This window comes from Bufo bufo, chromosome 1, assembly GCF_905171765.1.
Source record: "Bufo bufo chromosome 1, aBufBuf1.1, whole genome shotgun sequence".
NCBI lineage: Eukaryota > Metazoa > Chordata > Amphibia > Anura > Bufonidae > Bufo > Bufo bufo.
In genome coordinates, this window is record NC_053389.1 from 507,231,496 (window position 1) to 507,245,576 (window position 14,081).

The 14,081-nt window shown below is 42.1% G+C and overlaps 1 protein-coding gene across 1 annotated transcript in view; it reads right to left on the reverse strand.

The window, feature by feature from the left end:
* The window catches only part of IMMP2L (inner mitochondrial membrane peptidase subunit 2), a 1,418,140-nt gene that overhangs the window by 210,543 nt on the left and 1,193,516 nt on the right, over positions 1-14,081 (reverse strand). The gene's annotated exons all lie outside the window — the stretch shown is intronic.

The window sequence follows — 14,081 nt, forward strand, 5'->3', positions numbered from 1 at the left end:
GCTGAGAAAGACAACGGGATGCTCCTTTTTTTTATAGTAATCATGGGATAACCCCTTTAAATAAACATAGGAGGATAGGTCATAAGTATTTAAAAGGAGTCATTCAGTGTACTGGCCGAGATCCTGCTGGCGCATGCGCGCTGCATGAGGCGATGCTGCTGCCCACAATGGTCATCCCTGTGTGCATGCACCGGCGTGATCTCGGTCAGTACACTGCATGATGCAAGCGGCTTACAGGGCGGGCCAAGCAACAGGCTGGGTAGGAGTTTTCTGAGAAGAAGGCAGAGCAGCCTGGGCACTTACAGTCTGAATGCCGCCCCAGGGCACTTGTGAGACATCATTTGCATATGAATAGAACAGCGTTTTTGCCTCTTGTGAACTTAAAAAAAAGAACAAAGGTACCATTTGACTCATCTATAGTTATGCAACAGTGCTATGTAAGAGGTGCATAAGGGCAAATTGTGGTGACAGACTTCCTTTAAGTCTCGGAAAACCTTTTTAATTGCAGAGTTAAATCAGATTTGCAGAAAAATCCATGTCAGATATTATACACTACAGGCCTAGATAAAGATAAACACACAAATAAGGTTGTGTTTGTATCTCCTATACCACTCCTTGGTTTCTGGGGGGTAAGCCGTACACCATCACTTCCTGGAGACTGTAATAATGTATGACATTTATCCAGTCCTTTCAGATGCCATAAAGTCAGGGTTGGACTGGCCCTCCAGAGTACCAGAGGATACTTTAGCAGGTCCAAGTTCTGGCACTATATTAGATACCTAAAAAAAAGAGTGCTTAAGGTCTAAGCACCTAAGTAGTCCAGCTGATCTTCAATGTGGGGTGGCAGGGTACTGTCCAAGTATGCCACCACCTGCTGGTTCAGGTCCTGCTCCTGGTCTAGCTGCTGCTGCTGGTGAGTAGTTTCTTCACTAGGCGGGAGAAGAAAGCTACTCATAAGCGACTCTAGACTCAAGTTGCTGCTGATAGAGCTGGAACTGCTCCAACCCCCACACCCTGCCATAGCAGCCATGGCAGAGGAATGTGAGAGCAGAGGGCCCCCCCGGTCAGACCTGCGAGAGGATGGACAATGGCGCAGATAGGTAGCGGCCAACTGACTACATAGGATGTCTCTGTAGTAGTTCAGTTTGTCCTCCCTCTCAGCAGGTGTAAAAAAGGCACCCATTTTGGATCTGTAGTGAGGGTACAACAAGGTGGAGAAATAGAAGCCACCCCTCTGCTGAATGGTGACAATTCGGCTGTCACTACGCAAATAAGTGAGCATGCATTGGGCCATTTATGCAAGTGACTCGGAGGGATTCCCTGCCTCCAACTCCACTGCATACTGCCACGGCTTGTCTGGGTCCTCTGCCTCCTCTTCCTCATCGCCTTGTAGCTCTTCTGGCTGCTCCTACTCCTCCTCTCCTGTGACCTGTGTAGCAAAACCACCATAGAAAAACCACCCATTTTACTACACATTGCTTGTGCTCCAAAGTCCTCCTCCTCCTTCAGCCCCCACTGGGCTCATGTGGCCGTGAGATGTAGGCACCACGTCTCCAGTCCCCTGACCAGCCAGATTTAACAGCATCTGTTCCAGGATATGAAGCAGTGAAATGACGTAGTTCATCCCGTAGTCATGGTGACTGACAAATAAGGTGGCCTCCTCAAAGGGCCTGAGCAATCGGCAGGTGTCACGCATGAGCTGCTACTGGCTGACATCAAAGTTACACAGGGGAGTACTCCTGTCCGCTTGGATCATCAAGAAATCTTTTATGGCCTTTCTCTGATTGTACAGTCGGTCCAACCTATGGAGGGTGGAATTACAACAGGTGGAAACGATGCATATCAGCCTATGTTGGGGGGTGACATTCTGCTGCTGCAGCTCAAGGAGAGTGTGCTTTACGGTGTACGAGTGACTGAAGTGCATGCAAAGTTTCCTGGCCATTTTTAGGATGTCTTGCAGATGGGTGGAAGACTTCAGAAACCGCTTGACAACCAGATTGAACACGTGTGCCATGAAGGGCGCATGGTTCAGCCCTCCTTGATACAGCACCGACACCATGTTCCTACCGTTGTCGGTCACTCTAGTTCAGATTTTCAGTTGTCGAGGACAAAGCCAGGATTCAATTTCTTGATGAAGGACATGGAGCAGTTCCTACCCTGTGTGACTCCATTTGCCCAAGCAAATGAGGTGCAGAACAGCGTGACACCGCCATCCCCTGCACATGTGGTATGCAGGAGGGGCACTGTGAATTGTCCCTGCTGTGGAGGCTGAGGACACGGTGGAGGATGAGGAGGCAGAGGCGGACATTTGCGCAGGACCAACAGAAGCGGCATCACCTGGCCAACTGGCCAAGTTGCTGGTGTGACTGTGCAGGAACCACATTCACCCAGTGGGCCCTAAAGGACATGTATTTTCTCTGACTATTTACAGCTCCACATGTTGGCGCTGCCATGCACCTTGTTAGACACTGACAGGCTCAAGGACTGGCCCACCTTCTGTTCTACATATTTGTGCAGGGCTGATACTTCCTTTTTGGCAAGGAAATGACAACTTGGGTCTCTCCACCTCGGCTCGGCACAATCCATCAGTTCTCTGAAAGGTGCAGAGTCCAATTGGAAAGGGAGGGACTGCAGCACCAGCAACTTGGACAGGAGCACGTTCAGCTTCTGCGCCATTGGATGAGTGCACGCATATTGTTGTCTCTTGGCAATCGCTTCGGTGATCGATTGCTGACAGAATGAGTGATCAGGAGTAGGAGGACGAGGAGCATCAGGACCGGCAGATAATGTAAAGGACAGACAGCTCCCTTTGGCTGAGGTGGTGGAGACTTGACTTCCTGAAACTGGGTGCGTGCCACTGGATGATGCAGCGGTTGCTGCGGCAGGCTGGACCACCACATCGGAGCCATGGTTCTCCCAGGCCACTTTATGGTGACGCTGCATATGTTGACAAAGGGCCGTGGTGTCAACACCGCCGAGTAGGTGATTTTACCCCCAACACTACGCACTGACTCACTGCTACCGCTGCTGCCTCTGTGAACCGGTGCACCTCTACTTTCTGGGCAGGTAGGCTCCTGCGAAGAGGGTGGTCTACCCCAGGCATATTTGGCTGCCGACCTCCAACTGCTGCCACCCTGCTGATTCTCGTCCATGCCAGTGACTTACTGGCTCCGATGCTGCCTCACGGGCAAGCTGCCACCTTCTTCTCCCGATGATGATGAAGCCCCTTCGTCACCCGGCTCCCAAGTGTGATCAGCTACATCATCATCGAGTGCTGTCTGCATGTCACTTATATCCTCCTCAACCGTCTCTGGGTAAGGAGCCTGACCGCTAACAACACCAGCTCCCACGCCACTCTCCTCATCACTACTTTCCCGCCTAGTGGAGGAAGCAGTGGATGTCTACTCCACATCTTAGCTTGCCAGTAGCTGCTGACTGTCTTCTAGTAGCTCTTCCTCACTGTATATTGATGCTGAGCCCACAGCATACAATACTTCTCTGACTGAGGGAACAGAAAAAGACAGAGGCAGGTTGAGGACAGGTGAGGGAACAGGGCCTGCTCCTGGGCCATGCCAACTAAGGGTTGTGTCCTACGAACCCACTGACTCTTGGCTGGAGGTGTCTGATGTCACTTGCGACAAAGTCAAAGATCAAGTCAACCATTCAAGATTCGCTGAGTTGCTGGTCAAGACACGACCACTAGCTGACACTAGGAGCTCACGGCTCTCAAAGACCCCTGCTGCCACGGCCCCTTCCTCTGCTGCGACCTCTGCCTGCGCCAGAAACATTATGGCCTCGGCCACTCCCATGTTCAGGGTCTGGAACTTCTCTGTCTGACATACTGTTAAATCAAATAAATAAATAAAAATGAAATTAAAACACCCCAAAAAAGTCTGTAATTTTCTCACTTCACCACACAACGGCTAATAAGCCCTTTTTATTCACACTAATACACACAAAAAAGGGCTTTAGAACATATAACTGCACAGCTGAACGGCAAATATATTTTACTTTTGCCACTTATACATGCCACAAAAGGCTTTAGAACATATAACTGCACAGATGAACGGTAAATATATATATTTTTTTCCACTTATACCCGCCACAAAAGGCTTTAGATCATATAACGCACCGCTGAACGGCAAATATATTTTTATTTTGCCAGTATTACACGACAAAAATGGCTTTAGAACATATAACTTCACCGCTGAACGGAAAATATTTTTTACTTTTGCCACTAATACACGCCACAAAAGCCTTTAGAACATAAAACTGCACCGTTGAACGTCAAATATATTTTTCTTTTGTCACTAATACACACCACAAAAGACTTTAGAACATATAACTGCACCGCTGACCGGCAAATATATTTTACTTTTACCACAAGTACATGCCACAAAAGACTTTAGAACAGATAACTACACCGCTGAACGGCAAATATATTTTACTTTTGTCACTAATACACACCACAAAAGGCTTTATAACATATCACTGCACCACTAAACGTCAAATATGTTTTACTTTTGTCACTAATACACGCCACAAAAGGATTTAGAACATATAACTGCACCACTGAACGGCAAATATATTTTTCTTTTTCCACTTATACGCGCCACAAAAGGCTTTAGAACATATAACTATACCTCTGAACGGGAAATATATATTTATTTTGCCAGTATTACACGACAAAAAGGGCTTATGAACATATAACTTCACCGCTGAACAGCAAATATATTTTGCTTTTGCCACTAATACACGCCACAAAAGGCTTTAGAACATATAACTGCACCACTAAACTGCAAATATATTTTACTTTTTCCACTTATACACACCACAAAAGGTTTTAGAACATATAACTGCACCGCTGAACGACAAATATATTTTACTTTTGCCACTAATACCTGCCACAAAAAACTTTAAAACATTTAACTGCACAGTTGAACAGCAAATATATTTTTCTTTTGCCACTAATACACAACAAAAAGTGCTATAGTTTTACCACCTCAACACACAACGGCTAATAAGCCCTTTTTCCACACTAATACAAGCCAAAAAATGTTTTAGAACATATAACTGCACCACACAAGGGCAAATAAGACATAGAATTTCCTTGTAATAAACCCTGTTAATGGCTGTAACACCCCAATAACAAGAATGATTTTCTGGAATTACAGAGCTGTATAATGGCAATTTGGGTGCCCAGTCAGTGCAGCAAGGTGTAATAGGATTGTTTTATTACCCAGGTTGCAACCTCCCCTACTGAACCCTGTTCAACATAAATGCTGGGGAATGATTCCTCCCTATCCTTTCCCTATACCTTGAAAAATCTTTCCCTGCATTTGTAAATCGTTTTTTTTAGCACAATGAAGTTTTTTCTACCACTGTCCCTAGCACCTGCTGACGTCTCTCCCTGTACTAAGTACACTGGAAAATGGCAGAATCCAAGATGGTTGAGGCTGTGGCATCACAGGGCTGGTTGGCTGCCGATTGGCTGCATGCATGGCTTTATGGGTCATCCTGCCTTCCCAGAGTTCCTTGCTCGATGTCCTCACATGTGCAGCAGCCATTTTAGACAAAAATGTGATTCGTTACCACAAAGCATGAGGAAATTCGGATTTTTCCTGAAATTCTGATCAAATTCCACTTAGTCAACTTCGATTCGCTCATCTCTAGATATGACAGAATAACAACGATTTTTGTATTACAAGTGTGGTTTTTGTAGTTTGGTTTTGTAAGATTGGCGTCTAAAACGCCGGTCTCAACAAATGTGCCCCATCTTTCATTTTTAGAACAGTCCAAAATGCACATTTTTTAAAGGTGTGTGCCTTTTTAATAAATCTTTTTTTTCTTTACTGACATATGAAGAACAACTCCTAATAATTCTGCCCCATTAAATTTAGAAATAAAGAAATTACATTTGTTTTTGCATTAACAACCTGTAAAAGGAATTAGCTAGTGCTAAAAAATAAATGTCATATTTTGCAAATACAAATGAAATCATATTAACATTTATATTATAATTTATGCATCCACATTTCCACATCTTTAAAGCTGATAATTGCTGATTATACAATTGTCTAATATATAGAAGTGAAGGTTTCAAAGGTGCCGACTTGCTTAATGGTATATTCACACATATCATTTCTGTCTAATTTATCTGAATAGTGCTTGGAGAAATCCACACACATGGAGCAGAAACAACCCCATACAGATGTTTGGAATAGATTTTCAGTTGTGGATACTACCATGTGCCTTGGAGTAAATAATGTCTCATTCTAAAAAGCAGCTCCAACTCATTGAGGGACGGTTCTTGCAGCTGATTTCTTCTCTGGCCAATAGTGGGGTAAAGCCTGAAGAGGAACCTCCACTATGACATCCATATGACTTCTTCATAGTCTATTTTCAGAATTTATACAGCACATCTTGTGACTTCCACACTGCATGATGGACAGGTCCACTGCACTTCACAGAATTAAGGATTAAGTTTTATAAACTCACCATATAACCACCCTTTTTTTGCAATCAGCATAATCTATTCCTTTATAATACTAACAGTTCGGTCAGCAAACTGAATTACACAGGACGATAAAGCAAAGTTAATGTCTCAAAGATGAGAACACAGATACAAGGTCCTATGTGTATGCAGTTCTGATCAGTAATTGTCAATACACAAATTATAAATAGATTAAATAAACCATGATTCTCGGAGCATTCAGTTTTAAGCCTCTGTGTAAACACTTGTTTTCTTGATTCCACAAAAGCTCAAAGTCAAATACAAATGTCTAAATGACATTTAACTTTAATTGCTGCTTGCTGAAATGAGTTAAATGAAGGGCATTCCAGAATTAAACTAACAGCAGGATTTCCTCCTGCGCACTCAGCATCATTCGGCTAACTACCAATGACTGGGATGTCTATGTATTTACTAAATTAATAAAACAGAAAAATCTTCCATTGAACCCTAAAATGGGGGTCACCGTGTTCCAGAGGATGAGCTTTAATATATCTCCCCCAAAAAATCACAATAAGCTTTGTGCAGAATAAACTGTATACTTCATGTTTTTCTATGTTCATGTACCAAGATGAAAATCTAATATTAATTTAGTAATAATATAGAGTAACTCAATTTATGGTCCTCCATTGATTATGTCTCACCCCTAGATGGTTACATGAGTTAAATACTAATACACCTATGGTCTGTCCCAGAAATAGTAAAAATAAGTGCAGCCCTAAGCTCCATCAACACCACTATCCCTACCTACTTTCACAGTCCGTCCTAACTGACGGTGTACAACTGGGCGGTGGTCCCTAGCTTAAGTACGTGCGGGGGCTTATAGGGAAAAGCTAGGACAGAACACACAGAAGTGAACACTAGGCAGAACACAATATCAAGGTTAAAATTTGCCAAGGTCAGAACCAGGAGATCATGTCAGTACCAGGGGAAACACCAAAATCAACGTCAAATACAAGCCAAGGTCAGGAGTCAGGAGGTCATGAAGTACAAAGGGGTAACACAGGATCAAGAGTCAAATTCAAGCCAAGGTCGAGTTCACAAAGTCACACATGCAGGCAAACGCTAGTGAGGTTGAAAGACCAATCACAGGCAACCTGTGGCCAGCAGGCTGCCTGTTAAATAACCCTAACAGATGAGTCACGTGACGTGGCCAGCGTCACGTGACTCGCATCACACTCCTCAATGCAGCTGAGTGCCGATTCATTCCTATCCGCGCTCAACTCCTCTGCTGCTTGTTGCCTAGGGGATGGAGAACGCCGGCCATGCCGAAGAGGCGCGCACGGCCGGGTTCTCGCCACCCCGCCGCCACCATGGGAACGAGGACGCCGGCCGTGTCCTCGCTCCACACAGACGGAGTGCTGGTGGCGCTGCAAGGAGAGCACGCGTCGCCGACTTCCCTTTACAATATAACACATATGTGGTGGCATGGGCGTAGCTATAGGGGGTGCAGAGGTAGCAGTCGCTACCGAGCCCAGGAGCCTGAGGGGGCCCAAAGACCCCTGTGCCACATAAGAAGACACACAACATACTGAGGGAAGGGGGGCCCAAGCTGAACTCTTGCACCAGGGCCCATGAGCCGTTAGCTACGCCCCTGTGTGGTGGAGCTGTTCAAAGATCTCACCATTCTGGGATAATTGAAGGGATAAAAGCACAAATGATTTATAAATATTTTTTCTATGCCCGCTTGCTTATCGCAAGAAGATGGATGCATCCTGAAATTCCAGGAATGGATATCTGTTATGAATATGAATAGATCTATGGAGAAGTGGTTGTATAATAGACAAAATAAAATGCAGATACATAAGGTATTATGGAAGACCTGGGAGAATTTTATAATTTCTAAGTATAAAAAGGTTTTGGTGTAAAAAGGGGAGAATAAAAGGGAAAAGGATTATTTAGGATTATGCTTTGACTTATCCAAGCGATTCTAAGATTGTTTTCTCGTGACACATAGTACTTCATGTTAGTGGTAAATCTGTGCCAAGATCTTTTACCTTTATATATAAAAAAAATCTAGAATTATTTTTATTTTTATTTAAAGTTCACCGCTTTCAAGACAAATAGTCATTCCTCACAAAGTAGTGATTAACCCCTAGAGGACCAGGTGATTTTCCATCTTTCAATTTTTGTTTTTCACTCCCCGCCTTCCCAAAGTCATAACTGTTTTTATGCATATTTTCCCCTCACCTAACCAGCCAAACCTCATTCCAGCAACATCCCCTGTTTAAAGGTACATTAAAGGTGCAGCATGGCCATTAACAATGAAGATGACTTTTTGGTGCATTTTTCATTATTACATGAGACTAGCTGCACGGTTCTTCATCACAGCATGGCTGCAACCCACCCCCAGCATGGCCGTACCCTAAGCTGCCTAGTTATACCTGATTTATAGTGATTCATAACAAATTAATTTGGAACAAATATAATTTCTTGGCTAACTTCAGCGAAGTTGCGGAGTCGAATTTATCAAAACTTCGCTCATCTCTAGTAGAAACCATCCTCCTTTCAACTTCAGCTTGGTGTTATGTGTGCTTCTAGAATTTGCATGAAGTTTTTTGAATACATTCTTCCCTCTACCCGTGAAATGTTCCAGTGCCATTGGCTGCCAACAGAACCGGAAAGCAATTATTGATCCATCCCCATGCTTACTGGTTGGAGAGGTGTTCTTTTCATGAAATTGTGTGCCCTTTTTTCTCCAAACATACCTTTGGTCATTGTGGTCAAAGAGTTCTATTTTAACCTCATTGGTCCACAGGACTTGTTTCCAAAATGCATCAGGCTTGTTTATATGTTCTTTTACAAACTTATGATGCTGACTTTTGTAGTGAGGATGCAGGAGAGGGTTTTTTGTTATGACTCTTCCATGAAGGCCATATTTGGTGTGACTGAACAGTAGAACAATGTACCACAATTCCAGATTCTGCTAAATCTTAATGAAGATCTTTTGCAGTCAAGCGGAGATTCGGATTTACCTTTCTAGCAATCCTACAGCGTTCTCTGAAATTTTTCTTGATCTTCCAGACCTTCTCTTGACCTCCACGGTTTTTGTTAACTGCCATTTCTCAATTACATTTCAAACGGAGGAAATGGCAACTTGAAACTACCTCAAAAGGAGAAAGCTGAAGGTTTTACCATGGCCCTCACAGTCCCCTGATCCTAATATCATGGAAAATCTGTGGATAGACCTCAAAAGAGCAGTGCATGCAAGACAGCCCAGGAATCTCACAGAACTGGAAGACTTTTGCAAAGAAGAATGGATGAAAATCTCTCAAACAAGAATAGAAAGACTCTTGGTTGGCTGTAAAAAGTTATTATTACAAGCTGTGATTATTGCCAAAGGGGGTTCTACTAGGTACAAACCATGCAGGGTGTCCAAACTTTTGCTTCGGGCCCTTTTTCCTTTTTTGTTATTTTGAAAATGTAAAAGATGAAAATAAAATAAAAATTGTTCTTGCTTAAAATAAAAAGGAAATGTGTCATCTTCAACTTTATGCCTTTTGGAGATCATTTCCTCTTCAACTTGCTTAAGTGTTCACAGTAACAGCAATTTTGACCAGGGGTTGCCCAAACTTTTGCATGCCACTGACCTAGAAGTAATTTTCATGTCAATACCCCATTGAGAAGACTTCTTCTGCAGTCTTTTCTATTTTGTGTACTCTATGCATTCCAGGGCCAGTTTTTGGGCACACAGCAGGAAAATGAGGTTGAGTATCAACATACAAATTACTGATCTGTGGTCAGCGGCAGGTGTTCTATACATGTGAAAGAATAAAGGCAGTCATATAAAATTGAGTAACAGTATAAGATAATGAGCTTAGATTACATTCTATTTCAGCTGTATGTCCGGTAAAATATGCTTTCCTATTTCTAGCACTACTGAGCTATTATTTTAGCATCCCTGATACAGAGAAGGCTATTTAGAGTAGGTAAAGTTAGTGCTTCTATGTTAAGATGAGACTTTTTGATTAGTATTCTGGTTGTGTAGAGACAGAGCTAGGAACAGCGTAATGATAGCTGAATGGATGGAGAATAAATTGAATCATGTCATAGTTAGGGAATAGACCATGGTGTATGATCAGCATCACTTATTGTGTGTGTATTTCACAGATGTTAAAGTTGTGCTGCCAAGTTTATCTCACATTTTGCTATAAGATTCTGCTATTGACAGTACTGTAAGCAGTTTTAAACCAGTTAGGGTTTCTTGGCTTGGGATGTGAATCTAACAATGTATGTGATCTTGTTGTGTTTTTTTTTTTTATACACTAGTTATGCATTCAGGCCAGGACCCAGGCCATAATACATAATTCATTTCACAAAACAGCATGAACTTTGCTTTTTATCAGCAGTGTATTACAGATTCATTGTTATTTAAAATAACTGTAGGGAGTTATATAAAAGTATGATCGTTCTATAAGTAAAAAAGAAATAAACATTCAGATAAACGATGAAATATAAGAGGTTTTAACCCTGCTTAATGTGCATCATATACAAATGTTACTTAGAAGGCAATCATTAATAGCTGCACTGTAATGAGCAAAGAGAATCCACGATACAAATAAAAATGTAATGCACAATGTGTACACATCACACATTTCTCAAGTGGTGCCGAAAAACAAAGTCGAACAAGAGGGTATTGTTTTAATGTATTTTTGACCAACTGACAATAGTCTCATGGTACTCACTGGCAAGGAGGGAAATAGAAAGCCATAAATCATTTCAAATGTCCTGTAACAAATATTTGGCTATAGCAGTTTTTGCTCTCAGAGAACATTTCATAAAATAATAATAAAAAAAAAGATTTTATGAGCAAAATATAATTCCACAAATAAACTTCTCAATAATTAAAAACAGTGCCTCAGTTCATTATTACCTGATTTATATATTTATTTGTAAATTGTTTATTTAATAGCTGTATGCCAATATTTCCCATGATGTTTTATTATGGTAATTAATGGTAGTTACTTATTTTGCATTAAAAATAAACACTTCTTTCTAGTTCAATTAGGAAAAAATATTCAAAATGGAGTCAACACTAATGACAGAGAAGGGTCAAAAAGTAATTGTCAAATTAAATAAATGGGGAAAAATCTTCTTGGCCTATAGCAGTGATCAGTCTGAATCAGGCTATTGCCATAAATGAGAAAGCAATTGTTTTAAACTAGAGTTTAAGCTATACAGGTGATGATGTTTAGTTAAATCATGCTAAAAATTTTCTTCTTAGGCTTCATTGTGGCTGTATTTTGTGGGTAGCATGGTGAATCAGTGGTTATCACTGGTGCTTTATGCAGAGAGCCCCTGAGGAGCTGATGTAGATGATGGGAGTAGTAGTTGTCCTGATGTATTGTTGTTGTGTCATGGTGTACTACCTCAAGACATAGCTCCCTGGGGTTTGATGCAGTGAAAAAGGTGATGATGATAATGAAAGAAACCAGGCAGAGATTGTTTAACAAATAACATCGTTCTCTTCTAAGTTCAAAAACAGCACATTAATCAGCAGATCGTAGAATGTTTACTTTCTCTCCTCACAGATGATGGGGTATGGTGGATGGCAATGCAGCAAAAATGGCACTCAAACTTGCAAGCTTATGATGTCTCCCTCTCTGGATTCATTTCCATACATAATCTGCCACCTGTGACTGTAGGCGTCCACTGAACGATACAGGCTTCTAGCTATGCCTGTCCTGAACTGTCGTGATTGTGTCTTAATGTGTTCCCCACCACTTTTGCAGTAAAGTCTTGATAGTTTTGTTGCTTTATCACTCTAATGTCTCTAATACATTGTAGCTTGCAATTCAGCTGCAGCCTATGACTTTGCAGTCTCCCTGGGGCTATTACGTCCTCCTAGGTGAGCTGCCCCTTTGGTCCACATAGCTGGGAGGAGTGGGAGATGGGTCACATTCTTGCTCACTCTACATTCTTAGACTGACCCTCCTTAGCTGAGCCCCACCCTTGGCAGGAAGTCGGACCACAACACTTCTACCAAGAGGGTAGGAATGGAATGGTAAGTTCCATTCTTGTTACTAAACATTGTCAGCCATACCACTTCTTCTGGATGCTGGTGAACAAAGCCCATTACATGCATTACTTTCACACTGCATATAAAAGAGTAAACAATAGTCTGGGGTACTAGACTTGTAGCACTGGGGTTCTAGGTTCAAATCCAACCAAGGACATCTAGTACTATTCCCCTCAGTAATGTTCAAAATCACATGGTTGCTTAGTATGTTCTTTCTTCTTTGTGGTGTCTTTTTGCCATGAAATGGAAAGATACAGTAGTTTATACTACAATTATTGAAACACCTTGGCTACATATAAGTGCCAAAGTGAACACGTTCATGTTTGAACACTATAAATTTACTGTATAAACTTCCCAAAAGTACCAACCAATGTATAGAAGAAGCATAACAATGCCACTGTAAACCATCTGAAACTGTTATGTATTATTGTAAATACACAAGGATATTTATAGTAGCACAAACTTGGGTGGTTTAAAACTTAAAAGTCTTGTTTTAGGAGCTATGGTAATGTTTTACTAAAGGCGTAAAAATAGGCAGGTGGTCTAGACCTGCACCAGATTTATCACAGTGGTTCAGGCTGGATAATAAATCTGATGCAAGGATGTACACGATTCTTTGACTCTATACTATTGGTTGACTTACGCTGAGACAGAGTTGTGGGGAAAAATGCTGCAACGTAGGGACGGGCTGCACCTCAATGGGGAGGGGCAGCTGTGTTGGGGAAGAAGATGGCTAGAAGGTTGGAGGAGTGTTTAAACTAGGGACTGGGGGGGAGGGTAATTACATTACAGGATGGGAAGATAGTGCAGATAGAGACCGGGGGCAAGGTAGTGGGACTGGGGGAGGAATGGAAGGAGGGACTAGAACAGTTCAGAAGGAAAGGTGTAGGGTAAAAAATATACATAAACCTCTCAAATGTATGTATACTAATGCCAGGAGCCTGACTAATAAAACTGGTGAACTGGAATTAGTGATGTGTGAGGAGGACTATGACATAGTGGGAATAACTGAGACATGGCTGGATGATATCTATGACTGGGCGGTTAATGTACAAGGTTACAGTCTGTTTAGAAAGGATCATCAAAACCGGAGAGGGGGAGGGGTCTGCCTTTATGTAAAGTCCTGTCTAAAGCCCACACTCCGTGAAGATATAAGTGAGGGACATGAACATGTGGAGTCACTGTGGGTAGAAATACATGGAGGCAAAAACAATAATAAATTACTAATAGGAGTTTACTATAAGCCACCTAATATACCAGAGTCCACAGAAAATCTACTACTAAATGAGATAGACAAGGCGGCAAATCATAATGAGGTGGTTATTATGGGGGACTTCAACTACCCAGTTATAGACTGGGAAACTGAAACTTGTATATCTCATAAAGGAAACAGGTTCTTGGCAATAACCAAAGACAATTACCTCTCCCAACTGGTTCAGGACCTGACTAGAGGGACGGCCATACTGGACTTAGTATTAACCAATAGACCTGACAGAACAACAGATGTGCAGGTTGGGGGACACCTGGGAAATAGTGACCATAAAGTAATAA